We start from the raw sequence: 18787 nt of genomic DNA, 5'->3' as shown, positions 1-18787 counted from the left end.
ACTATTCTTCCAAATTCATTCCGATTAACCTGAAACCCAACACCAATGATTTACACAAGTCATAATACACCACACGGGGCAAGTAATGCCCAAGAACTGGCGAGCGAAGTGCAAAAGCTCAAAACGACCGGTCGGGTCGTTACAAAAAATTTGGCAGAACTTTTAGTATTATTAAGTTTTAGTAGTACTACATAAACTATCAACGGCCATCTTTAATATGTCGACCACATATCCCTAGCTAGTTAAAAACTAGTATTACAGAAACATAAGAAAAATTCAAAATATATTGATAAATCATAGGAGTAGTATTGTAGTACAGGTTTGTAACTTTATCTAAGAGATAGCTTGGGATTATTAAACTACATTATATATCTAGCAAATATATCCTATGACTAACAGAAATTGATAGTATCCAGATCGACATCTTCCGCGGAAGCCCAGAATGTAGCATGTTGATTGTCTTTGACTTGGTATTCCATATTCTCTTCATCATCCTTTACTATAATATCATTCGACGACATCATTCCGTTGTCTTCAGCTTGAACATCTTCTGATTGCAGAACGGAATCAATGTATTCTTCAAGTAAATGGACTTGAACTTCATCCCCCTCATCTACGCAATCTTCAACATACTCCTCATGATCATTCACATCAACAATATCCTCTGTGGAATCCAACAAACCAAGTACATGGTCTCTAACTTGATCTCCCTCTACATATTGGATAATATTATTCTCTTGATCATCCAGCTTTGCTATAGTACCATTCGACCTTGTACCATTGTCTTCAACTTGAACATCTTCTGGCAACACGGTGTTGATAAATTCTTCAATATCTCTCATATTCTCATCATTAACTACCTCATCAATTATATTGTTTCCTTTTTTCTTGTCACCAGGTTTGCCCTTCTTCTTGATCTTACAAATTACGAAACCTTTGTTCTTAATCTCCCTAGCAGCCAGATAACGATCAAACAAAGAGTACTCTGTCATCAACCACTCGCCATTCACATTGTTTGACGATTTGTTAGCGGGGATGTACTTCAAACTTTTCACGTATCCCATGAGTCTTCCTTTATCATCAAACACCTCTCGGCCTTTGCCTTGAGGCTTCCAAGTTCCCTTCCCGACAGTTCTTGAAACTCTTTTCCACGTTGGCTTCTCTTTCTTCTACGGCATTACGAAGTAACGAGTGTTGTTGTTGTTGTTTCCCTGATCATAAGCTTCGAAAATCTGCCATGGCTCCTTGTCGGCGTAGAGATCCTCCACCTGCATGAGTTCATTCTGAGAGTGAAGTGGCTCGTCTCTCACAAACCCTATTAGATACTTGAGCACTTCCCTGCTCGTCGGATGAAAGCGATGACCCATCGGGCGAGAAAAACACTTAGCCTGAGAATACTCCATTAATGAACAGTACTACTGCCGCGAAGAAATTATGAGTAAGGAAGAAATAGTAGAATGGCGGAAACCCTACTAAGATACAGTAGCTAGCTATGAATTGATGGTTGAGTTTTGAGGTACTCTATACTCATAGACTATAGCTATTTGGAGTTGGATATATAACTTATTTTTCATGCACGATTTGTTTCATTTCTTTTAGGGTTTTACCTGGAAGCTGCTGATTGGTACAATATGTGGAGAAGATCGTGATCCTATATACTTTCCATACGTTTGTCACACCTCCTTTTTGCGCGCCCCGCCCCGAAGGGTTAAATGCGCGACGGGAGTTTTTCCAATTTAAGTGACAATATTCGAAATGAGATTATTTATTTAATTCAGAGTCGCCACTTGGGAAAGGTTTGGTTTTTGGTGTCCCAAGTCACCGGTTTATCTTGAATCCCAAATCGAGGAAATTTTCGACTTTTCCAAATGAAGTCTGCGAACCAGAAATTCTAAGTAAGGAATTCTGTTGACCCGAGGGAAGGTGTTAGGCACCCTTGAATCCCGTGGTTCTAGCATGGTCGCTTAAATTGTTATAATGGCTAAATATCTGATTTAAATACATGTTGTGACTTATGTGCTTTTATTAAGTTTAAACCGCTTTTATTATTATCATTTATTTTTATAGAATTGCAACGTCGTGAAAATGCATCTCGAACCGCGTCACAATCAATGCACCCGTAGTTGTCAACATATTTCGACTCCGTTGAGATTTGGATTCGGGTCACATCAATGTGCACCCGAGTTTAAAAATCTAATTTAATTAAGCCGCCTCTAAAGAGTCTAACGCATTATTATTTTCGGGGAAGGCCATGAAATTTACTAAACGGCCTGTCCTGAATTCTAAATATTTATTAGAGTTAGTTATTGAGGGCCCCGCAATTTGCATTTTTATTTGGCGAGGCTCGTCTCTATTTTAGAAAGGATATCCTAAAGCGACTACATTTCTAAATGCGTTTGTCTAAAAATAGAAGAAGAAAGACACACGTTAATTCAAGTATATGCTTTGTCCTAACCCGGATCCTTGTCAACTTTTGATTAATTACTTATAAAATGGAGAGACCGTCATACCTTGTGAAACATGCTTTAATTGGACAAAGAAGTCACATGCGAGATCGACGAAATACAACACTTAATCTAAACAACATCCTAAAGTCGGATTTCAATTAACTTGCTTAAACAGGATTAATAGAATTCCTTATTAAAGGGTGTTACCGATGATGTTCAAAACTAATCCTATAAACTGCCTAAAGGAAATCGAACTGGGTGATTCAAAACTGTATCATATTTGGCTAGATTTAAAAGCCATTTTCCCCTTACCTATTCAAAGCATGCTGAAAGAGTGAGTTTAATTTTAACAATCGTATTAAATAGTTTCACATTCCATGAATTGTATTTACATCCTGTATGCTACTAAATGAATCAAATATCGCGGTTTCATATCAAAATAAACTTTAATTAAGTACAAGCTTACTAATGTATTCTCTATTAGACTAATAAACTAAAATGTACACAGCTTGACAACATTTATAAAAACTTGTAAGTGAAGCAACAGATGATTATAATTCCTTCAGATCTTTCGATTCAAACTTTCATTGCGACATCAGTTACATCAGACAGATTCGAAATGTGTACCTGAGGAGATGCTTACAATGAAAGAAGCAGGAGGTCAGTAAAATGACAATGGCAAACAGAAACAGCAGCAGTAACAGCAGGTAACAAATAGAACAGCTCCCAGTGCAAGATACAGTTAGAACCGATGGAAAAATGGCTGAAAGACAGCAGCAAACAACGCAGTGGAGACAAAACTCCAAGACAGATCAAATCCAGGAGAAAACAAACAATGTGAATCCACCAATGAACTCAACTGATACTTGAAAGAAAATAGAGTTGATTGAACAGGTCGAACGAACTGAGAATCACACAAACAAGGAAGAAACAGTTGCTGATTTTCTGTATATCCCTCCCCTATCTCCTTTTTTTTTCAAAATCCAATATCAGTCTTCAGTTTTGAAATTATACTTGAGTTATCAGAAAGAAACCTTTTCCAGTTTTACTGTTTTTCAGAACTTCCAGTTCTCCCTCTTCTTCTTTCTCTCTCTCTATCTGTCTCTTCTCCCTTAAACTGATGGAAGTTCCCCCTTTTATAAACCTAAAATCAGCCCTTTAACAGCCTGTTTAGACAATTAGAGCACCCCTCCCATGTGCTATCTTCTTTTCAGTTTTCACTTACTATTTAAATAAGAACACAACCCCATGATATTCCCTTGGCAGGCTTACCTTTTGAGTAATGTTTATTATTTCTGAAACTAAAGCAGAATATGGGCAGCAGAATGTACCCTGACAGCATATGCAGTCAAACTATTTAATTCAAAAAGGGTCTTTATGCACATGTTGTGCACAAGTGCACATGCCATCAATTCAGATTGCAATTACAGACCAAACCTTAGATTTCTGAAGTCAAATTAACAACTATAAGTTACTAAACTCAGTTCCTAATTGATTTAGGCAATGCTTAACAGAAGCAGGTCAATTGGTTATTGTTCGGAAAACTGAAACTAATTGACGACATATATCGACTCGACTATACTAGTTATAACACATACAATCGAAGCCAATAATCAGAAATCCAAGAGTATCACACAAGGGGTTCTGATTGCAATGTTAATACAGAGGTTAACTTGGGGATTAATTACTCAAACAATTTCAATTCAATCAATTAGGCAGTTCACATACACACACATTATCAGTGAATGAGAAAACATTCGATCAAACAAAAGGGTACAGGCAAGGTGGACAATCAACAGTTGATAAAAATTCAAAGACACAAATTACACAAGACATTCAGCCATACGAACAGACCTTTAAACCACACACGTATTGAATAACAAAGAGAAAACAAACTTACCATAAAACTTTGAAAGCAGAAACAGAAAAATCAACTTGTGTTGTACAGACCCTTCTCAAGGTTGAACGGACTTTAATCGAAGTGTTTCTCAAATGAGAAACACTTCGATTAAGGTCCATTAGACCCTAATCTCTTGGTTTAAACAGGCACGAGGAACCCTTAATCGAAGTGTTTTCTCAAATTAGAAACACTTCGATTAAGGTCCATTAGACCATAAACTCTTGGTTTAAACAGGCACGGAACAGGCACGAAACAGGCACGAGGAACCCTAGGGTTCAAAAACATCAGATCTAGGATTCGTGTTTCCCTGGTCAGATTCGGACCAAACCAAGCATGGTTTGGTCACGAGGGAGGTCCGGGGACTATCTGGTATGAAACTGGGGTCAATCGATGTAAGTTAGGTTCCGACTCGAATCTTCAAATGAAGATTCGAGAAGGTGGGAGGGGATTCGAGCTGAACGGTTGGTGGATTTATGTTCAGGGTGTCAAGGGGATTCTATGGTGTTAAGGATGGGATCACCGGCGTCCATGCCGCCGGCTTTCATGGTGAAGGTATACAGGGGCGGCTAGGGTTTGGAGGGGAAGGGGATGAGGACGAAGGCGGGGTCTTGGATAGGGGGGCAGGGTATGGTAGGAGGCTTATATATGGAATGGGTGGGCTGATCTCGGCCGTTGGATGAGGCACGATGAAGGGCTAGGATCCTTCAACTAACGGGAAACGGTGTCGTTTTAGACCTAAGGGGGTTGGGTCGGTCCGGGCGGAATGGATCGGGTTTGTTCATGGGTTAACGGGGAAGTGATCTTGGTCGTTGATCAATCTGATATCAACGGCCTAGATCAGACTAGGTCACTACGACGTCGTTTGGACGTTCTAGGTATCAGCTGTTGTGGACCGGGTTACACAGGGGTTTTGGGTTTGAGTTTTGGGCCTCGAATTTAAAATGAAAATAAGCCCAACTGATTTTCAACCCAATTCTGCACTCTCTTATATTATTTTTTTTATTTTAAAACAAAACATAAGTAAATCAAATTAAAATTAAATAAACACTTAATACAATTATTTGCACACATATGTTAAAATATTTAAAGCAGGTAAAATCAAACAAAACAACAATCACGGACAAGGATGCATATTTATGATTTTTCTATTTAATAACCGGATTACGGTTCAAACAACACATGACACACACATTTTTTTTATTTTTTTTTTATTTTGTTTCAATAAAGGACAAAAATCATAGATAATTAACAAAATGCCACGTAAAATCCAAAAATTGTACAGCAGGACCATTTGTTATTATTTTTTATTTCTTTTGGAGCGATTGTCGCGTAAGACAAAAATCACGTGCTCACAGCTGCCCCTCTTTGTTCGGAAACACGAAGAGTTTTCGTGCAAAGATAAAGTGAGCGGATATGAGCGATTTTTGCCTATGGACTACTCCGTGTGAAGCATGTTTTTTGAAAGATTTGACCGAATCTTTGCTTCAAAGATTTCCTACATATCCTGGGCTAGACAGGAATCAGGTCAATGTAGTTCGGGAAGTTTTTGGCAGCTGGGACTGCCATGGGATTGCAAGGCTTGCTGTTACTGCTGTTGCTGTTGTCACCGTTGCTTTACTGACCGCCTTATTACAACCAAAGAAAAATTGAAACTTAACTAAACACTTATATGCATGTCAAATGCTAGTTACAAGATCCCTATCTATGATTCTTTTGCGACTTGATCTTGGGTCTCAGCTAATTTTGCTTGTAGACTTCAATCCGGATCTTGATGCTTGTGAGTTGTAGGTGCTTGCTTACTCTCTGGGATGCTGAGTGAGACACGACTGGCAGAGTTCAGGACCTTAATCAAATGTTGGAGTCGATCCGCCTTCCATTTACTCCGATATCTCGGGACATCTTCTTTTTGTCCTTTTCTTCTTTGATTCTGAGTTGAGACTCAGCTCGTGGGTCGTTTCGATCCGTGTGGCTTGAGGTTAGAGCTGCGGGAAAAAACAAACGAACAAAATTTTCTGCCCCAGTTTCACTAGGAAAATTTCATGAATTATTCGCCAGGAAGTTCCTAAAAATTTGATGAAAGAGGATATGCATGCTCAGTTCAGGGTCGGAGCCCTAATACCGACTAGCTGGGGAGAAGTTCCGTTTTAGAGTTGAAACTCTAATACTGACCATCTGGGGAAAAGTTCAGTTTAGGATTTTAAAACCCTAATACTAACTGAAGGAAAGAGTTCAGTTTAGGGTTTAAAACCCTAATGCTGATTAAAGGAAAAAGTTCAGTTTAGGGTTTAAAAACCCTAATGCTGACTTAAAAGGAAAAGTTCAGTTTAGGGTTTAAAACCCTAATGCTGATTGAAAGGAAAAGTTTAGTTTAGGGTTTAAAACCCTAATGCTGGCTAAAGGAAAAGTTCAGTTTAGGATTTTAAAACCCTAATGCTGATTGAAAGGAAAAGAGTTCAGTTTAGGGTTTAAAACCCTAATGCTGACTAAAGGAAAAGTTCAGTTTAGGGTTTAAAACCCTAATGCTGACTGCATGGAAAAGCTCAGTTTAGGGTTTAAAACCCTGATGCTGATTAAAGGAAAAGTTCAGTTTAGGGTTTAAAACCCTAATGCTGATTAAAGGAAAAGTTCAGTTTAGGGTTTAAAACCCTAATGCTGACTGCATAGAAAAGCTCAGTTTAGGGTTTAAAACCCTAATGCTGGCTGAAAGGAAAAGATCAGTTTAGGGTTTAAAACCCTAATGCTAATTAAAGGAAAAGTTCAGTTTAGGGTTTAAAACCCTAATGTTGACTGCATGGAAAAGCTCAGTTTAGGGTTTAAAACCCTAATGCTGGCTGAAAGGAAAAGTTCAGTTTAGGGTTTAAAACCCTAATGCCCACTAAAGGAAAAAGTTCAGTTTAGGGTTTAAAACCCTAATGCTGACTAAAGGAAAAATTCAGTTTAGCGTTTAAAACCCTAATGCTGACTACATGAAACAACTCAGTTTAGGGTTTAAAACCCTAATGCTGGCTGAATGGAAAAAGTTCAGTTTAGGGTTTAAAACCCTAATGCTGATTGCAAGGAAAAGTTCAGCTTAGGGTTTAAAACCCTAATGCTGACTGCATGGAAAAGCTCAGTTTAGGGTTTAAAACCCTAATGCTGACTGAATGGAAAAAGTTCAGTTTTGGGTTTAAAACCCTAATGCTGACTAAAGGAAAAAAATCAGTTTAGGGTTTAAAACCCTAATGCTGACTAAAAGAAAAAGTTCAGTTTAGGGTTTAAAACCCTATAGCTGATTGCAAGGAAAAGTTCAGCTTAGGGTTTAAAACCCTAATGCTGACTGCATGGAAAAACTTAGTTTATGGTTTAAAACCCTAATGCTGGCTGAATGAAAAAAGCTCAGTTTAGGGTTTAAAACCCTAATGCTGACTGAATGGAAAAAGTTCAGTTTAGGATTTAAAACACTAATGCTGACTAAAGGAAAAAGTTCAGTTTAGGGTTTAAAACCCTAATGCTGATTGCAAGGAAAAGTTCAGCTTAGGGTTTAAAACCCTAATGCTGACTGCATGGAAAAGCTCAGTTTAGGGTTTAAAACCCTAATGCTGGCTGAATGGAAAAAGTTCAGTTTAGGGTTTAAAAACCTAATGCTGACTAAAGGAAAAATTCAGTTTAGGGTTTAAAACCCTAATGCTGACTGAAAGGAAAAGTTCAGTTTAAGGTTTAAAACCCTAATGTTGGCTGAAAGGAAAAGTTCAGTTTAGGGTTTAAAACCCTAATGCTGACTGAATGGAAAAATTCAGTTTAGGGTTTAAAACCCTAATGCTGACTGAAAGGAAAAGTTTAGTTTAGGGTTTAAAACCCTAATGCTGACTGAATGGAAAAAGTTCAGTTTAGGGTTTAAAACCCTAATGCTGACTAAAGGAAAAATTCAGTTTAGGGTTTAAAACCCTAATGCTGACTGCATGGAAAATCTCAGTTTAGGGTTTAAAACCCTAATGCTGGCTGAATGGAAAAAGTTCAGTTTAGGGTTTAAAACCCTAATGCTGACTAAAAGGGAAAAAGTTCAGTTTAGGGTTTAAAACCCTAATGCTGACTAAAGGAAAAATTCAGTTTAGGGTTTAAAACCCTAATGCTGACTGCATGGAAAAACTCAGTTTAGGGTTTAAAACCCTAATGCTGGCTGAATGGAAAAAGTTCAGTTTAGGGTTTAAAACCCTAATGCTGACTAAAGGAAAAAGTTTAGTTTAGGGTTTAAAACCCTAATGCTGATTGAAAGGAAAAGTTCAGTTTAGGGTGTAAAACCCTAATGCTGACTAAAGGAAAGAGTTCAGTTTAGGGTTTAAAACCGTAATGCTGGCTGAATGGAAAAAGTTCAGTTTAGGGTTTAAAACTCTAATGCTGACTAAAGGAAAAATTCAGTTTAGGGTTTAAAACCCTAATGCTGACTGAAAGGAAAAGTTCAGTTTAGGGTTTAAAACCCTAATGCTGACTGAATGGAAAAAGTTCAGTTTAGGGTTTAAAACCCTAATGCTGACTAAAGGAAAAATTCAGTTTAGGGTTTAAAACCCTAATGCTGACTAAAGGAAAGAGTTCAGTTCAGGGTTTAAAACCCTAATGCTGACTGAATGGAAAAAGTTCAGTTTAGGGTTTAAAACCCTAATGCTGACTAAAGGAAAAGTTCAGTTTAGGGTTTAAAACCCTAATGCTGACTGAATGGAAAAAGTTCAGTTTAGGGTTTAAAACCCTAATGCTGACTAAAGGAAAAATTCAGTTTAGGGTTTAAAACCCTAATGCTGACTGCATGGAAAAGTTCAGTTTAGGGTTTAAAACCCTAATGCTGGCTGAATGGAAAAAGTTCAGTTTAGGGTTTAAAACCCTAATGCTCACTAAAGGAAAAATTCAGTTTAGGGTTTAAAACCCTAATGCTGACTTAAAGGAAAAAGTTCAGTTTAGGGTTTAAAACCCTAATGCTGACTGAATGGAAAAAGTTCAGTTTAGGGTTTAAAACCCTAATGCTGATTGCATGGAAAAGCTCAGTTTAGGGTTTAAAACCCTAATGCTGGCTGAATGGAAAAAAGTTCAGTTTAGGGTTTAAACCCCTAATTTTGACTAAACGAAAAATTCAGTTTAGGGTTTAAAACCCTAATGTTGATTGCATGGAAAAGCTCAGTTTAGGGTTTAAAACCCTAATGTTGGCTGAAAGGAAAAGAGTTCAGTTTAGGGTTTAAAACCCTAATGCTAATTGCATGGAAAAGCTCAGTTTAGGGTTTAAAACCCTAATACTGGCTGAATGGAAAAAAGTTCAGTTTAGGGTTTAAAACCCTAATGCTGATTGCATGGAAAAGCTCAGTTTAGGGTTTAAAACCCTAATGCTGGTTGAATGGAAAAAGTTCAGTTTAGGGTTTAAAACCCTAATGCTGACTAAAGGAAAAAGTTCAGTTTAGGGTTTAAAACCCTAATGCTGACTAAAGGAAAAGTTCAGTTTAGGGTTTAAAACCCTAATGCTGACTGCATGGAAAAGCTCAGTTTAGGGTTTAAAACCCTAATGCTGGCTGAATGGAAAAAGTTCAGTTTAGGGTTTAAAACCCTAATGCTGACTAAAGGAAAAATTCAGTTTAGGGTTTTAAACCCTAATGCTGACTGAAAGGAAAAGTTCAGTTTAGGGTTTAAAACCCTAATGCTGACTGAATGGAAAAAGTTTAGTTTAGGGTTTAAAACCCTAATGCTGACTAAAGGAAAAATTTCAGTTTAGGGTTTAAAACCCTAATGATGACTGCATGGAAAAGCTCGGTTTAGGGTTTAAAACCCTAATGCTGGCTGAATGGAAAAAGTTCAGTTTAGGGTTTAAAACTCTAATGCTGACTAAAGGAAAAATTCAGTTTAGGGTTTAAAACCCTAATGCTGACTGAAAGGAAAAGTTCAGTTTAGGGTTTAAAACCCTAATGCTGACTGAATGGAAAAAGTTCAGTTTAGGGTTTAAAACCCTAATGCTGATTAAAGGAAAAATTCAATTTAGGGTTTTAAAACCCTAATGCTGACTGCATGAAAAAGTTCAGTTTAGGGTTTAAAACCCTAATGCTGGCTGAATGGAAAAAGTTCAGTTTAGGGTTTAAAACCCTAATGCTCACTAAAGGAAAAATACAGTTTAGGGTTTAAAACCCTAATGCTGACTAAAGGAAAAAGTTCAGTTTAGGGTTTAAAACCCTAATGCTGACTGAATGAAAAATGTTCAGTTTAGGGTTTAAAACCCTAATGCTGACTAAAGGAAAAATTCAGTTTAGGGTTTTAAAACCCTAATGCTGATAGCATGGAAAAGTTTAGTTTAGGGTTTAAAACCCTAATGCTGGCTGAATGGAAAAAGTTCAGTTTAGGGTTTAAAACCCTAATGCTGACTAAAGGAAAAATTCAGTTTAGGGTTTAAAATCCTAATGCTGACTGAAAGGAAAAGTTCAGTTTAGGGTTTAAAACCCTAATGCTGACTGAATGGAAAAAGTTCAGTTTAGGGTTTAAAACCCTAATGATAACTAAAGGAAAAATTCAGTTTAGGGTTTAAAACCCTAATGCTGACTGCATGGAAAAGCTCAGTTTAGGGTTTAAACCCCTAATGCTGGCTGAATGGAAAAAGTTCAGTTTAGGGTTTAAAACCCTAATGCTGACTAAAGGAAAAATTCAGTTTAGGGTTTAAAACCCTAATGCTGACTAAAAGGAAAAGTTTAGTTTAGGGTTTAAAACCCTAATGCTGACTGAATGGAAAAAGTTCAGTTTAGGGTTTAAAACCCTAATGCTAACTAAAGGAAAAATTCAGTTTAGGGTTTTAAAACCCTAATGCTGACTGCATGGAAAAGTTTAGTTTAGGGTTTAAAACCCTAATGCTGACTGAATGGAAAAAGTTCAGTTTAGGGTTTAAAACCCTAATGCTGACTAAAGCAAAAGTTCAGTTTAGGGTTTAAAACCCTAATGCTGACTAAAGGAAAGAGAATTCGAGAACACTAACTGACCTATTTTTTTGAATTTCTTGTTTTAGTAGAAGATAAAAGGGAGTCTCGTGGAAATTTACCTTTTGAGTGAATTCCTTGTTGCCAAATTTTTTTTTTTTGTACCCATGTACCTTCTTCTTCGGGCGACACCTGCTTCTTGCACGGTTGTCTTGGATTATACCTGTTTCAACTTTTCAGACAAAGAACAATTGTTAGTTCGGAAATGACGGTCGGTCTGGTGACCTTGATCGTTCCCGTTGCTTCAGTGCGTCCTTATTTCTATCGCGAAGTCCTGCCATTGATTTGATTCGAATGGCGAAACCCTTTAGACTACTCAAGCTTGTATTTCCAGATTCTGTGATGATTTGCCTCGTAAGGCCTCTTTTTTCTTTTCTCTTTTTTATGTGTCCCGTTTTGCTTGGAGATTCTCGATGGGGATTTTATCTGAGGTATTCTGTGGGGATTTGTACAAAAGGAAGCTCTGTGGGGGAATATTTACAAAGTGGATTCTTTGTGTGGATTTTTGTACAATGGGGCATGCTGGGGATTTGTTTCCAACGGGCTTTCTGGGATTTGTTGGGGTAAGCCTGTTGGGGAATTTTTACAAAAGGGACTCGCTGGGGATGTGATGGGGATTTGTGTCCCTTTTTTTTAACAAAGGGAAGACCCCGTGGGGATTTGTCCGAGGCGGACTTGCTGGGGAGTTTTCTCTCCTTCGAATGCCATCAAACATCATGATTCATCAGGTTTGGAAAAACTTACCAACGAAACAAAACGCCTTCCTTCATGAAACGGAATTCCGTAAAACCAAACCTGCCACCTGTCCTTTCCGGTATATCTAGAACTTGGGGTTAAACATGAAAGAGATTTGAATAAAAACAAAGAAAAGAGAAAACGAATTTCAGAAAAGCAGTATCGCCTTCGGGACGAGAAAGACTTATCTAAGGAAGACAATGCTGGCTTTAAATGAACATGACATGCTTTTTGGACTGTACGCCTGATCTTTAATGAACTTGTGTTTCTTGCCGAACCAAAACGGATCTGTGATTCCAAAACGGTGGAACTTTGCCGAGACCTCCTTGGGGTGGAGTCATTCTTTTCGGCCAACAACGCCCTTTTGCGGGTTTTTGCTGGCTGACCTCTCTCATTTCTCTTCCTGTCATCGCTTGATAGCACTCTTTGCGAGTTTTTACTAAACAAGCTCTCTCATTTTGGTTTCTCTACTCCCGTCGTCTCGTGATGCCCGAAGGTTTTCACCAACGAGACTCTCTCGTTTTATTTCTCTCAATTTACAGTGTACCGGTCTCCATTTGTGATGTTTTTTGGTTCTCCGTTACCTTTGGTAATTGATCTGGAAGGCTTGTGTTTGGCGAAGAGAAGTAGATGATACTCACTTCTAAACCGCTCGACGTGCCCCGGTTTCAACTCCAGGGTAAATGGGATTTTATTGTTGGTGTGACTGAACCTTAGGGAGAGGCTGCCTACGTATCCTTTTGGAATCAAGTCAAACGTAGTTCAGGCCTCAATCAAATTTTTTTTTTGTTTTTTTTATTTTTATAGGTCGCCGAAGGGATATGACCGGCTCAAAGGGCTTGTAGAGAGAGTTGGTAGTGTTTGGGGATAGTGGAAATAAAACCTTCATCATTTCAAATGCGTCAGGACCGCTGGAGTATAAATCAGACATAGTATCTCTTGACTGCATCTGCATTTACTGCTGTTTCGGGGTCATTTCCTTCGATATCACCTAGATACAATGCTCCTCTTGGCAGTATTTTCCTGATGATGTATGGGCCTTTCCAATTTGGGGCAAATTTCCCTTTTGCTTCCTGGTGATGTGGCAGAATACGCCTCAGTACCAGCTGACCTACTTCGAAATTCCTGGGTCGGACTTTCTTGTTGTAAGCACGGGCCATCCTTCGTTGGTACAACTGCCCGTGACAAACCGCGGCCATTCGCTTTTCATCGATCAAAGTAAACTGCTCTAACCGAGTCTTGACCCACTCACTGTCTTCGATTTCTGCTTCAAAAATGGTTCGAAGAGAAGGAATCTCTACCTCTGCCGGTATTACAGCCTCGGTCCCATAAACCAAAAGATAAGGAGTTGCTCCTACTGATGTGCGTACCGTAGTACGATACCCCAACAATGCAAATGGTAACTGCTCATGTCACTGGCGGGAACTTTGGATCGTTTTCCTCAAAATCTTCTTGATGTTTTTGTTCGCCGCTTCTACAGCGCCATTGGCCTTTGGCCGATAAGGAGTAGAATTCCTATGCGTTATTTTGAATTGCTCGCATACATCTTCCATCAAGTGACTGTTCAAGTTTGTTGCGTTATCTGTAATGATAGTCGCAGGAATACCGAAACGACAGATAAGATTTGAGTGTACAAAATCCACTACAGCTTTTTTAGTGACCGACTTGAGAGTGACAGCCTTTACCCATTTTGTGAAGTAGTCTATGGCAACCTGTATGAATCTGCGTCCATTTGAAGCCTTTGGCTCGATTGGTCCAATGACGTCCATGCCCAGGCGACAAATGGCCAAGGCGCAGACATGGGATGCAGTTCTGTGGGAGGTGCATGAATCAAATCACCGTGCACCTGACACTGATGACACTTCCGAACGAAGCTAAAGCAGTCCTTTTCCATGGTCATCCAGTAATAACCTGCTCGAAGGATTTTCTTCGCTAAGACATACCCGTTCATGTGAGGTCCGCACACACCTGCGTGTACTTCGTGCATGATCTTTCTCGCCTCCTCGGCGTCGACACATCTTAGTAGGTTGAGGTCCGGGGTCCTCTTGTACAACAATTCACCGCTCAGAAAGAAACCACTTGCATGCCGCCTAATGGTTCTCTTTTGATCTCCAGTAGCATGCTCGGGGTATTCTTGTGTCTTCAAGAACCTCTTGATGTCATGGTACCAAGGCTGCGTATTTGATCCCGCCTCGATTACATTGCAGTAACCGTGTGTTTCCTTGATTTTGGATTTCCAAAGGATCGACGTGGGCGTTGCCCGGGTAGGGTAGCATTGAAGCCAGAGTAGCAAGTGCGTCCGCCAGTTAATTGTGACACCTCGGGATATACCTGAACTCTATTGATGTAAAGCGCTTGCCGAGGTCCTCCACATGCTGTCGGTAAGGGATAAGTTTGACATCCCGAGTTTCCCATTCGCCTTGGGCTTGCCGGATAATCAGGTTAGAATCTCCCATAATCAGTAAGTCTTCAACATCCTAATCGATTGCCATATGCATGCCGATGATGCAGGCTTCATACTCAGCCGTATTGTTTGTGCAAAAGAAACGCAGTCTAGCTGTGGCGGGATAATGCTGACCAGAAGGCGAAATCAAAATTGCCCCGATCCCTACACCTTTGGCATTCACGGCTCCATCAAAGAACATCTTCCAAACATGAGCGTCCTCCGAGACCACTTCTACGGTGTTTACTTCTTCATCTGGAAAGTAGGTACTCAATGGCTGGTATTCCTCATCGACCGGATTTTCGGCCAAATGATCTGCTAGCGCCTGGGCTTTCATTGTCGTGCGAGTGACATAGACTATGTCGAATTCAGTAAGCAAGATTTGCCACTTGGCCAGTCTCCCAGTAGGCATCGGTTTCTGAAATATATACTTCAAAGGATCCAGTCTGCTTATGAGGAAAGTAGTGTGGGCTTGGAGATAATGTCTCAACTTTTGAGCAACCCACGTCAGAGCGCAACATGTCCTTTCTAGCAGAGTGTATTTGGCCTCGTAGCCAGTGAATTTCTTGCTCAAGTAGTAGATTGCTTGCTCCTTCTTTCCGGTTATGTCGTGTTGCCCGAGGACGCAACCGAAAGAGTTCTCCAAGACTGTCAGATACAAGAAAAGTGGTCTCCCTGGCTCTGGAGGGACCAAAACTGGGGGATTCGAAAGATATTCTTTGACTTTATCAAAGGCTTCTTGACACTCAGTCGTCCATTTGATCGCCGCATCTTTCCTTAACAGCTTGAATATGGGCTCACACGTGCTTGTTAGCTGGGCAATAAATCGACTGATGTAGTTCAACCTGCCCAACAAACTCATCACGTCTTTCTTCGTTCTCGGGGGAGGTAGATCTCTGATAGATTTTATCTTAGTTGGATCTAGTTCGATACCTCTCCTGCTTACGATGAAGCCCAAAAGCTTGCCCGACGGGACTCCGAAAGCACATTTGGCTGGGTTCAACTTCAAGTCGTACTTCCTTAGTCTCTCGAAGAACTTCCTCAAGTCTTGGATGTGATTATCCTGCGTCCTGTACTTGACTATTACGTCATCCACGTACACCTCTATTTCCTGATGCATCATGTCATGAAAAATGGCAGTCATGGCCCTCATGTAAGTAGCCCCAGCATTCTTCAAACCGAATGGCATGAACCGATAATAGTAGGTGCCCCAAGGCGTGGTGAAAGCAGTTTTCTCGGCGTCCTCTTCATCCATCAATACCTGATGATACCCAGCGTAACAATCTACGAAAGACTGTATTTCATGTTTGGCACAATTATCGATGAGGATGTGGATGTTGGGCAGTGGGAAATTATCTTTGGGACTTGCTCTATTCAGATCTCGGTAATCTACACATACCCGAGTTTTCCATCCTTTTTCGGTACTGGAACCACATTTGCCAACCACGTCGTATACTGGACTACCCGAATCACTCCTGTTTTCAGTTGTTTGGTGATCTCCTATTTAATCTTGTCACTGACCTCAGTTTTGAACTTTCGTTGCTTTTGTTGGACTGGAGGACAATCAGGATGAATCGGCAATTTATGAACCACCAGATCAATACCTAGTCCCGGCATGTCATCATATGACCAAGCAAACACATCTTTAAATTCAAAAAGAAGTTGAATTATCGCATCTCGCATTTTCTTGTCCGTGTGAATGCTTATTTTGGTTTCCCGGATTTCTTCAGGAGTTCCTAAATTAACCGGTTCAGTGTCATTCAGATTTGGCCTAGGTTTATTCTCAAAATGTTCCAACTCTCGGTTTATTTCCCTAAAAGCTTCTTCTTCATCATATTCTGGTTCCGAGTTCATTAATTCACAGTTAAATAGCTCGTTGTGATCTGGGCGTGAAATCCGCAAGCATGTCATATTTAAAGCCGCATTATTATAACTGAAAGGAAAGATAAAAGGAAAAAATAACAAAAATCAGAACAAAAGAAAAAATGGGAAAACAATGATGATTTTTTTTATTTTTCTTCGGGAAGTTGGAAGACAACAATGTTTACAAACTAGGAATTCAAAACAACAATTGAAAGGAAGAAAACGTTCAAGTTATGTCCTGGAGATAACTTGCGACACAGGAAAGGTGGCAGGACAGGTCTACCCGGACTTCCGTTTAGTCGGGAATGGCGTGGCCTCCCAGTTTCGAAGTTTGGCGTCTGGTCCCACGTACAGCATCTCAGCAGTGCTTGTGCCTTCACCTGGTTGAACCATGTGAGTCTCGTAGAGCATTTCTCTCATTGCCCCACAGATCTCCTCGATTTCCTCAGCCGTGAAGACCTCATCGTCCTCTTCTTCGGTGTATCTCGGCCTGATGAAGGTTTCATACAAATCCGGCAAGGGTTGAGGTAATTTCCAATCCTCATTTCTCTTTTTCTTTGCCCACTATTCATCTCCTGGAGTGGGTTTGAAACCTAGTCCAAAAGGTTTCTTAGTGACTGGTAAGGTGATGGGTTCTGTTATTCCCTGAAGGGTTCGTCCAAGCCCTTTCCCTGGCCTAAATCCATGCCGGATCATCTCTTTGGCCACCATAACCGAGGCATTAGACAAAAAAGGCTGGGGGCAAGGTATTACCTCTTCATGCTGCTCTGCCAGTACAATCTCGAAAGCTTGATAGACCGTGTGTTCGCTCCCTTCTCTTGGTTCAAGATATGGGATGGATGGGTCCCGATAAATAGCATGCTCGTCTTCTCCGTGGACCACGATCTCTCGATCTTCGTACTCAAACTTCACCATCTGGTGAAGAGTGGAAGGTACAACTCCTGCCGCATGGATCCAAGGTCTGCCGAGGAGAAAATTGTAGGATGTATCCATGTCGAGCACCTGGAAGGTTACTTCGAACTCGACTGGTCCTATGACCAACAACAGGTCTATTTCCCCCATGGTATCTCTCTTGATACTGTCGAAAGCCCTTACGCAGACACTGTTGGGTCGGATTCTTCTGGGCCCTATTTCCATTCTTTGTAGCGTGGAGAGCGGGCAAATGTCAACACCTGATCCCCCATCCAACATTACCCGCTTGACATAGTAGTCCTCGCATTTAATTGTTAGATGCAAAGCCTTGTTGTGTGCCGCTCCCTCCGGGGGTAAATCATTCTTGCTGAAAGAGATTTGGTTGACGGCGAAGAATCTTTCTGTCATACGCTCTAGTTGCTCCACCGAGGTTTCAACTGGTACATATGCTTCATTCAGGGTTTTCAGCACGATCTTTTGATGCTCGGTCGACCTCATCAACAATGACAGCATGGACACTTGCTCATGGCAGTTGCGCAATTGATCTATCACTTCGTAATCCGGCATTTTCATTTGTTGGAAGAACACTTCCGCTTCTTCAACGCTTACAGACTTCTTTGGTGGGAAGCGCCTTTGTGTGGCGTTGTTCAGCTCTTGGGCATTTGAATACCTTCTAATGAAAGTATTTTCTGGAAGTTCTCCCATGACCTCTTTACCTTTGTACATTACCAAAGTCTTTTGATAATTCCACGGCACTGCGGACGAGTTGGTCATCGGATTTGTGGCACGCGTCCGATAACCACTGGCTCATTCAGCCGAGGTGGTTGAATCGTCCCCCGGACCACATACGCCCCTTTTGGCACGTACATAGGTTTTGCCTTTTTGATCCCGAAGTGCTGAGTCTTCTCAGCTCGACCTCGTGGTATGTAAAGGACTCCATCCCTTACCGGTACCACTTTCTTCTCCACCTTCTTCTCAGGCTCGCTCTTTATAGCCTTGGCCTCCTCCCCCTTTTTTGATTTCTGGTCTGTCTCAGGCCTTTTCCCCGCGTCGACAATGGCGATTATAGCTTTCAGAGCAGGTTCGAATTCTTTGTCTTCGCAAATCATTCCGATCAGCTGCCCATTATTGTGAGAAGGCAATGGATTGTTAGTCACATTTGGGATCTCCTCGTACCTTAGCACTATTTTCCCTTGCTCTATCAAATTCTCGACTACTCTTTTCAACGACCAGCAGTCATTTGTATCATGTCCCTCAGCCCCTGAATGATAGGCGCATCTGACTCCAGCTTTGTAAGAAGGTGACATCGGGTTTTGCCTTGTTTGAGGGATTGGTTGCAAGAAACCCAACTGGACTAGCTTCGGGAACAAAGTAGAGTATGGTTCACCGATGGGCGTGAAAGTCCTCCTTCGAGGTGGCTCCTGAGGGCGGAAGTTATTCTGCGGGGGTTGTGGGTTATAGTGGTTGCGGTAAGGAGGCTGATTTCTGGGAGGTGGAGCTGGGCCTGGGTTGGCTT

The 18787-nt window shown here is 40.6% G+C and overlaps 1 pseudogene; it reads right to left on the bottom strand.

Moving 5' to 3' along the window:
- Positions 1–392: 392 nt before the first annotated feature.
- LOC107810479 (uncharacterized) lies at positions 393–1403 on the bottom strand (annotated as a pseudogene).
- Positions 1404–18787: the final 17384 nt, after the last annotated feature.

The sequence above is a fragment of the Nicotiana tabacum genome, chromosome 7 (genome assembly GCF_000715075.1).
Source record: "Nicotiana tabacum cultivar K326 chromosome 7, ASM71507v2, whole genome shotgun sequence".
NCBI classification, from domain to species: domain Eukaryota; kingdom Viridiplantae; phylum Streptophyta; class Magnoliopsida; order Solanales; family Solanaceae; genus Nicotiana; species Nicotiana tabacum.
Note: the sequence above shows the minus strand (reverse complement) of the source record. Positions and strands in the feature narration are given on the sequence as shown.